The sequence below is a fragment of the Armigeres subalbatus genome, chromosome 2, assembly GCF_024139115.2.
Source record: "Armigeres subalbatus isolate Guangzhou_Male chromosome 2, GZ_Asu_2, whole genome shotgun sequence".
NCBI classification, from domain to species: Eukaryota; Metazoa; Arthropoda; class Insecta; order Diptera; family Culicidae; genus Armigeres; species Armigeres subalbatus.
Window position 1 is genome coordinate 361,189,675 of NC_085140.1, and position 9,548 is coordinate 361,199,222.

A 9,548-nucleotide genomic window follows, 5' to 3' on the forward strand; every position below is an offset into this window, starting at 1 on the left:
ATGACATGGGGTCCCACTTGTGACAACACCCGGCCATTGGACAATCAAAATTGAAGACGGTTCAGGTTTAGGCCTTACAGTTCGACTAATCGTGTATCCACAGATACATGATGCCACGACGAGCAGTGTCGCATATCCTGTTTCAGAATCTTGTTATATTTTCGTAATGAGGTTCTATAAAATTACAATTAAATTATAAAATTACTATTGTATCGACTTCCCTGGGGGATGTAATTTCAATGATGAAGAAGAAGATTGTGGTAATAGATAGTCTAGAGTAGTCTCACCAAAAGTGCGTCTAAACGTCCCAATGATTATTTCTAATTAAATTTACAAAACCTCGCTTATCTGTTAGACGTTTATTTTCATAATCTAACATGTTTAGAAATTAAGCTACCTACAATAACATGAAGCCTTCAAAAAATCCCTCCGAACCAATACAAAATGTGATGTTTGGAATATCTATCTACCTTATTAAATAAAATTTGGGTATTTTGCTTTAATCGGCAATGTAATCAATTTGTATATTTCCATAATATTACTTTTTGTTCTTTGCTTGCACCGTAACCCACAACTGGGAAACAGTTTTACATTTTTACTTTTATTTCAACTGCGAAATTTCTGAGTAACAATAGATAGCAAGCGCATCATTTCCTGCTTCAATCTTAATCACCATTAGTGTTGACTTCGGAAGTAAATAGTGCAAGGTGATGCCTAAAGCAGTGAAAAATTATAACATCTACAGAGCGAAGGGAAACTGAAGAAATGGCGCACCGAAAGTTAAATAAGTACCGCAAAAGATAAGTAGCAGTCATTTGAAATACGAGAAAAGTTCTCTCTCCCTTGGCTCGGTGGATGCGATGTTTGCAACCGGAACACCAATCCATGTTGCACAGCAATCGGCCGCGGAGTAGATGACGCTATGCTGTTGCATGGAGTTTGGTAATCAGAATAACTTGCCAAGAAGTTGGGAAATTACTCCTTGCAATTGGCGAAATTGTGATAACAGCGTACACGGTGTAATTAATTACGAGGCTGGCTAACGATTGCGTCCGTTGGAGGCTAATGATGAATAAAGCAAGATGACCTTGATTCAATTTCAGTCCCATCCCGCGACTGAAGTGACTGAAGTTGCTAATCAGCTAAAGTTGAGTTTGTGTCAGAAAATGACAATTACAGTCACTGACAGCGGTGAAAATGTGTCAAATGGGTTGCCTGTTGATGCCTTTGAATGTTCGAAGATGTTTCCGGTTCATTTCCAAGGCTCTAACTACAAAGCATACTAATCAGGTCTATCAATTTTCTAATCACATCAGTTGAAATGTTTCAAATTTAGACGTCGAACCAATAGCATCTTTAAGATTTGAAAGGGTTTCTATTTTTCCGCTTTTCCAGGTCCACTTCCTCAAAACACCATAAATTCTTTGAAAAAAATTGTTTTGCTTTTCAAATCAAAGTTTCATCAGCTGAAACATTGCGAACGTTGAATCGCAATAAAAACTCACTGTTTCTACTAAGACTCCGCCAACGCTAGTATATTTTTTCCTTTTCGGTTTACCTACAAGCTGAGTACATCACGCTCGTGTCTTACATTGTCTTAATCAGAAATCGAAGAGATACAACTCGTGAAAATGACTACCATTTCTGAGAAACCAAAAATAGACCATAAAAATGATCACTCAAGAACACACCGTTTACTGTTTCGGTCCAAAGGATAAAATGCTACGATCATCCATCATCTGTTTGACTCAGTAGAACTTTACTGGTGGGTGACTTAGCCCAGACAAGGCACTTTTTATTTCTCGCAAGAAGCCAATAGTCCCGTTTGGCCGTTTTGGTTTTAATTCGCGCAGCATCAAAACATCGCGGGGCGCACGCCCATCAGAACACGGTGAAGTGTTTCTTCAATAATACTGGTTGAAATTATTGTTAACATTAATATGTTTTATCCCTTCTACAGAAAATAACTAAAGTCAAGATGAATAACTTTACCAGGTTAAGGACTACAATAGTGATGGGGGCCCTACTTAGCCGTGCGGTAAGATGCGCGGCTACAAAGCAAGACCATGCTGAGGGTGGCTGGGTTCGATTCCCGGTGCCGGTCTAGGCAGTTTTCGGATTGGAAATTGTCTCGACTTTCCTGGGCAAAAAAGTATCATCGTGTGTTAGCCTCATGATATACGAATGCAAAAATGGTAACTTGGCTTAGAAACCTCGCAATAACTGTGGAAGTGCTTAATGAACACTAAGCTGTGAGGCGACTCTGTCCCAGTGTGGGGATGTAATGCCAATAAGAAGAAGAAGAAGTGATGGTGGATGAACGAAAGCATTGGTAATCGATTGATGACTGTAGTTGCTTCCCCATAATACGAAATTCAGTATGAGCATACGAGCCATTGCCAGCAAGATTGATTGCGTACCCAATATGATTCATTACGCATTTATAGAATCTTCGATCCGCCAGGCTTACAGTTGATCAAATTGATTTTTGCGTTTTTTATACCCTGTATCAGAATCTTCTATTCTACGCACGAATTTTCTTGGGGACAGACAAAGCATTGTCCAATAATTCTCGGGTGAAGACATCATCTAGGTAATTATTTTTGTTTCAATACTGTGTGGTGAACTTAATGTCCAGGTGTACAAAAATATCATAAAATATTAGACAGTTTATTATTAGTTTAATATAGGGGGAAAGACGGCTTTGGCAGGTTTTGTTCCATTATTGGCAGGGGGGTTTTTATCGACCAAATTTTATGAAATTTGGCCACAATATTCTTTGATATGCAAAGAATGTTTAGGCCAAATTTGAGCAGAATCAGTCATAAAAAACCCCCCTGGCAATAATAGAACAAAACCTGCCAAAGCCGTCATTCCCCCTATTAGAATTCCACGTGAATTTTTTTTCTGTACAAATCAGAAAGGATTTATTCAAATCATAACCATAACAAACATTTTTAAGCTCGCATGGAATCTGGTCCGCTAGCGGTTCTGAACAGTGGATCGCTACGCTGGGAGTGGATTGCTACGATCCAAAGAATTTTCTGCGGTAGAAGGTTCAAAAGTTCAAATGGACAAAGTTTTTTTTTTAATTTTATGCACAAAAAATAATAAAATAATGTTTACAACAATAATTTTAGAAACATACTTCTAGAGTAAAAACTAGTTAACATAATTTCACGCAAAAAAAACGTTCAATAAATTTGTGAACCAGCAAAAATACACCGTGATTTGAGTCATGAGCATGGGTTCGGGAACACCAGTCTCATTTTCCGGACCGTTCCGTTCACGTGATTGTTGTTCCCGAAACCGCGAGCTTTTTAGTTCACGAATACATGAACGCTTTTTTTACGTTTCCGCAGAGCTTCTCAATCTTTATTTCATAGCAGCTTACTAACCAATTCTCAGCATCAGCCGGTGAGCAATATATGGGATATTTATTCTCTAGTCGCGAGACAGTGAAGTTAAATAGTTAGTGCTTGATGGGTCGTGCACTTGTATAGCGCGTCGTTTCTCTAAAAATAAGCGTGATTCATTACAAGCCGTTGGCGTACAATAAAGTCGCTTAAAAACACGTAAAAACACCAAAAATCGTGTAAAAGTTAACTTCACTTAAAATCCATTTAGGTTCCACGATCTTTTTGAAAATCGACGTGAAAAAAACTATTGAAAAATCCACGTAAAAATAGTCTTTACGCAAATGCGCAAAACGGTGTTCACAACTTGCTTTCCGTGTATGGGCCAAAACTCCTGTCGTATTTCAGATAATGTTAGTTGGGGACCACCATGAAAGGCGCGGTGATGAAAGAATAGTCAATCTGATCCGTGAAAGGATGATGGTTCGGCAGAACCGCAGGATGCTTGGTAGTGTATCCTTCATTCGAGAAACGGAGTCTGCCAGCTACTCTGATGATTCCAAAGTTGTCAAGGAAAGGTGACAATCTTTTCAGACTTGATTTGCGGTCGACTGGTTGTTGTTTGCTTAGAGATTTAATTTCACCAGAAAAACGTTTAACTTGAGCGATCCGGGCAAGTGCCATCTTAGCTGATTCTACAGCAAAGATGGAAGAAAGATGGAAGCTTTCCTGTTACTCGGGTTACGACAGATGTTTGCAAAACGAATGCAGTACGCAATGATTCGCAAAAGAGAAGGCAGCGATGAACGTGCGCATATGTAGCAGTTTGAACTGTTGAAACTCTGTTCGCAACGAACGTTTGCCAAGAGTTGGGAGGCGCTCGTAGCCAATGTAACACGATTGTCCTATCAGCCCAGAAAATCGTACGAACAGTTTCCAAAGACAATACCTTGACTACTCTCGAATGTAAAAGTGCAGCTTCCTTGGCGGCACAAAGCTCGAGTTGGGACAGCGTCAGTCATTTGAGCGGTGCGACGCGTGATTTTGATGCCAGTACGTTTCCTTTCTCATCTGTCGTTCGTACATACAAGCAAGCACCGTACGCCAACGTAGAAGCATCAGCAAAACAGTGGAATTGGATCTACCCACTTGGAAACAAAAAGCAAAGCGACTTATTCGAAGCTCTGACACTTGTCCCAGCTGTGAATGAAATGCCTTCCACTTTCTTTCTTTCAGCCGGAACAGGCGTATCCCATCCTTGTTTCGGCAAAGCGAGCTCCTGCATCAACATTCTCGCCACGATAATAACGGGTGATATTAATCCGAGCGGATCGAAGAATTTGGCAATTGCTGATAGAATGCTTGTCCTCGACCATAGTTGCTCGCTCACTGTGACGTCATAGAAAAATCGTAATTGATCAGACCCAGGCTCTCAGGTGATTCCCAAGGTTTTCACTTTTTCGTCCGGGTTTATTTGAAATGAGATGGACTTATATGTCCCTAGTTGATCGGCTGGAATATTAGCCAACACTTCCGGTCGATTTTGATAGCTGAGTATAATGATGTGGTTGGCCCATGTGTCACAGTTGTCAGCTCAAAAACCCTTAAAGGTTCCTCCGGGGAAAACCGATAAAAAAATGCGCTGTAGTCCAGTATTATCATCATGTAGGAGTACCTTCGTTGTAGTACTGGATTCCTTCAGCACAGCGTGATGTGGCAGGCAATATCCCTTTTTCGTGCTTTCCGACGACACTTCCTTCTGGATCACATCTTCACTTATCTTCTTCATGTGTTCAAGGTCCAAATACTCTTGCATGAAGGCATTGTACTGCAAGTGCATGTCCGGCTTTCGCTCCAACTGACTTTCCTGCTTCCTGAATCGCGATAATTCTATTTCACGTGAATTACCCAACATCTGCTCGAAGTTCACATGTTTTGGCAAACGTACAACGTACCGACCGTCCTCTGTACAACTAAAAGTTTTCACGAAGTGACGTTTGCAATCCTGCTCCTCCCTCGACCTAATGGGTTTCTCTTCCACGCTCTCAACTTCCCAAAATTTCTTTAATTGTTCCACCAAGTCATCAGATGTAGCCGCCACACAACAGTTAAACTGTTTTAGTTGACTTTTCTGAAACTTTCCCTGAGACGATCCATCCGAATACTGAGTTTATCATCATTGGCAAACCGGGACCCAACTTGATTCGCTTTATTTCCCGCTCGAACAGGAAACGATAAAAATGCTCCGCTTCGATAAGTAGATCTACCTGATTGCTGCTATTGACGTTCGGATCAGCCAATTGAATATCCTTCGGTATCTTCCAATGTGCCACTGGGATGTTAACCGATGGGAGTTCGGATATAACCCTCTGCAGCACTAGGAAATCCATGCCAATCGAAGAATCGTGAACTCGTGAACTGACTGTCACGTTTACCTTGAACCTTGCTCGCGTTCCCGATTGCCCAATACCGCTGATAGGTACGTTGATTGCACGCCGCTTTAGACTTAGTATCTGGCAAAACCGTTCGCGCATGATGTTCGCCTGTGACCCATTGTCAAGCAAGGCTCGAGCTAACTGTTTCCTTCCGTGATGATCCCGTATGACCAAAACAACCGTAGATAACAAAACGATTGAAGTCCTGCCTTCCTTAGTCCCTACATTGTATGATCCAACCGCTCCTTGATCGCTGATATCTTCTTGTTCACCCTCCGCTTCATTAGTAGCTAATGTCACTGCTAACGGCTTCGTACTCCGTTTGCTTCCCGACTGTTGATTGTTACCGGATCCACTGCTGCTTAGAGGAAATCCTGGATGGATCAGTGTATTATGCTTCTTCCCATAGTCACGACAGTTAAACATGACAGTCACGACAGAATTGCAATCCCGCACCCAATGTCCTGACTTTAAACAATTGCTGCATAACCGCTTCCCGTTAACGAACTGTAACCTTTCCTTCAGAGTGGAATTCAGAAATTTTTCGCACCTCCCCAAGAAGTGCGACTTTCCGCAGCAAGAACAGGTTAAACTACCCCTTTCACTGTCGGTTGCGGAATGAACCCCCACTTTTGATTGCCTAACATCCACTTTTTGTGAGCTTTTCGACTCGATATTCAACGAAACTGCTTCCAAAACTCTCATCCGTTTTGTCAAAAAAATCACCAGTGTCGAAAACGTTGGATCCTTCGTTGTTGCAGCATGGTCTTCCCACATTTGAAGCGTCTTCATGTCCAGTTTAGAACACATCCAATGTACTATCATTGCTCCCCAATGATCAGTCTTTTCTCCCAGCTGCTTCAAAATCTTCAATCGTTGTTCGAATTCATCCACAAGTGCGTGGATTGCCGATGCTGACTCCTTTTCCACCTTTGGATACTCCATTAGCGCTTGTAAATGCCTTTTCTTTAACAGATACTCGTTTGAATACCGCTTCGTGATGGTCTCCCAGGCGATGAGATAGTTATCGTTTGTGAGAGCAAGTGATTCGATGATTTTCGCGGCTTCTCCTTCAATGCCGACTTAAGGTAATGAAACTTTTGTACGTCACTCAGCTCGATCGATTCGTGGATAAGTGACACAAATGTCGATTTAAACGACAGCCATCCCTTGTAATCACCATCGAACTCCAGCAAGGAAATCTGCGGCAGACGTACTCCAGGCGTCAGACCATTCAGCGTATTGATTAAATCTGCAGGCCCAGGTGCGGGTGCCAGCCTGGATAGGAATGCTGCCCGTAGACGATAATACAGCTTCTCGAAATCCTCGTACGCTTGGTTGCATTCCGCTTCATAGTTTCCCTCCGCATCCAGATCAGCGATATCCTCCTGTATTTCCTCTAATTCTTCGAACTTCACCTCGATTTTATCCATTCTCGGTTGAAGTTCGCCCGCATGAATAATGGGGTTATAACTTCCCAAAAACTGTTCATGTCGCTGTAAAGTAGCAACTATGCGCTCACGTTTTTTGACCTTTTCCTTTATTTTTTTTTCTCAGACATTATTCCCACGACCACTACCAGCACAGCAATCCGAAATACGAGCGATGACGATCGAAAAAGAGAATGAAAACCATCCAAGAAGCACTACAATTCACCAAGTAGGGTTGTTGGACAGGTACTCACCTAAAGCCTGTCTCAACAAGGCCTTGTATTATTATAAATGCCGAGAAAAAATGAAAAAAAAAATGAATGAAGGAAGAAGAAAGAAAGAAGATAGAAAAAAGAATAAAGATGAACAGAGAACTAAAAAGGAAGAAGAAATAAAGAATAAGACAGAAGGAAAAAGGAAGAGAGAATAAGGGAGAAATTAGAAAGAAAGAAGTCGGAAGAAAAAAAAAGAATAATGAAGGAAGAAAGTTGAAGAAAGAAGAGGCTGAAGGATAAATAAACTAAAATGAAAGAAGGAAGAATTTTTAGTTAAAAGAAGGATGAAGGAAAAATAAAAACATGAGCATTAAAGCAAAAAATGTAAAAATATGAAGCGATAAGGTAAAATAAATAGTAAAAAAGGAGAATAAAAAGAAAAATATTGAGTTGAAAAATGGTGCAAAATGCATGAAGGAACAAAGAAGAAAGATGAAAGAAAAATTAGTTAGAAGTAGAAAGGAAGAAAGATAAAAGAAGTAAGAAAGAGGAAAGAAGAAGGACGAAGGATAAAGGAAAAGGGAGAACTGACTTCTTATTATTTTCCACCTTTAGCTTCGCATTCGGCCTAATGACCGTTCGGTCTAATGGCCTGTTACCATTAGGGTAACATTTGAAATAAGTGCTTAGTTGGAAAGGTAGGCAACATCAGCAATAAAGGAATACTCATATTTTTGAACGGCTTCTCAGTCTTACAATTTTTACAACAAATATACAATTCGAAAACAGTTCGAAACATATTTTACAACCGCTAGGGCGCGAACAAGTATGAAGCGACAGAGTGTGAAAGGGAGACATAGAGACCATCTATTGAACAGCACACAATCGAAGCGTGAATCTTCTTGCCTAACGCCCTGGTTGTGGTCTGCTAGGTTATCAGACCTCTTCATGTTTACAAAAAGCATCGAAAATTCAACCGGTCTGCCCAGAACCAAGATTCTTATGCTGAAATAAGCCTTCTGTCAAATTTTCAGCTAATTCGGATATAATTTTGCTTGCGCTTGAGCTTGATTGACTGCCCGTAGTTGCTACTCCATTATGACCAGATCAGCTCTTTTTGCACAGAGAACCAACAGATGGGACTAGCACTCATCTTCAATGTACAAGTACTGGTGATCTAATTTGTTAGGTTACACTGACGCTTGTCACGTCAGAATTCAAGTCAATGTAAGAAAGGGGGAGGAAATGATGATGCAATCACTCGCCCACTGCAAGCCGAATATACCTCTGCACTTGCCACGAGTTCATGCGGAAGACAAAAGGTCGAAAAGACAAAACGTCGAAAGCGACAGAAGGTCGAAAGGACAAAAGGTCGAAAGGCACAGAAGGTCGAACGGGACAAAAGGTCGAGAAGAACAAAAGGTCGAAAAGGACAAAATGGTCGAAAGGGACAAAAGAACAAGTTAATTGCAAGTTGGGTGTGTTCCAAAAGAATTTATGAAATGCATTTAACTTCAGGCAGAAATAATACACTCATCACATCAATCAAAGTTGAAGAATGAGCAATTTTCAAAGGAGTAATTGTCAATTTCGATCGTTTGTCCCTTTCGATCTTTTGATCTTATTGATCTTTAGTTTCTTTCGACCTTTTGTCCCGTTCGACGTTCTGTCCTTTTCAACCTTTTGTCACGTTCGACGTTTTGTCCTTTCGACCTTTTGTCCTTTTCGACCTTTTGTCTTTCGACCTTTTGTCCTTTCGACCTTTTGTCCTTTCGACCTTTTGTCCTTTCGACCTTTTGTCCCTAACCCAGAAGCAGTAACCATATGACTACCAAGCCCGTCATAATTCGGATATAATTTCGAGGTGGCTCAAGTCGATTTAGTGTTTTTGGGCTATTTACAAATTTGAAAAAATCTAACGCGAGATATAAACGCCGAAAATAATCGCAAAAATGTCTAAACGGTAGCTTTTGGTGTACTCTAAAAGTCTTGTGAACATTGCGATTCGTTCTGTTTACGTTTTGACCAAGTCAGAGTGATTTTCAAGCTTAGTGCATTAAAACACTGTTTCCCCTAGAGGTCGTTGTTTTAAAAAAATCCTAAATTTATCAC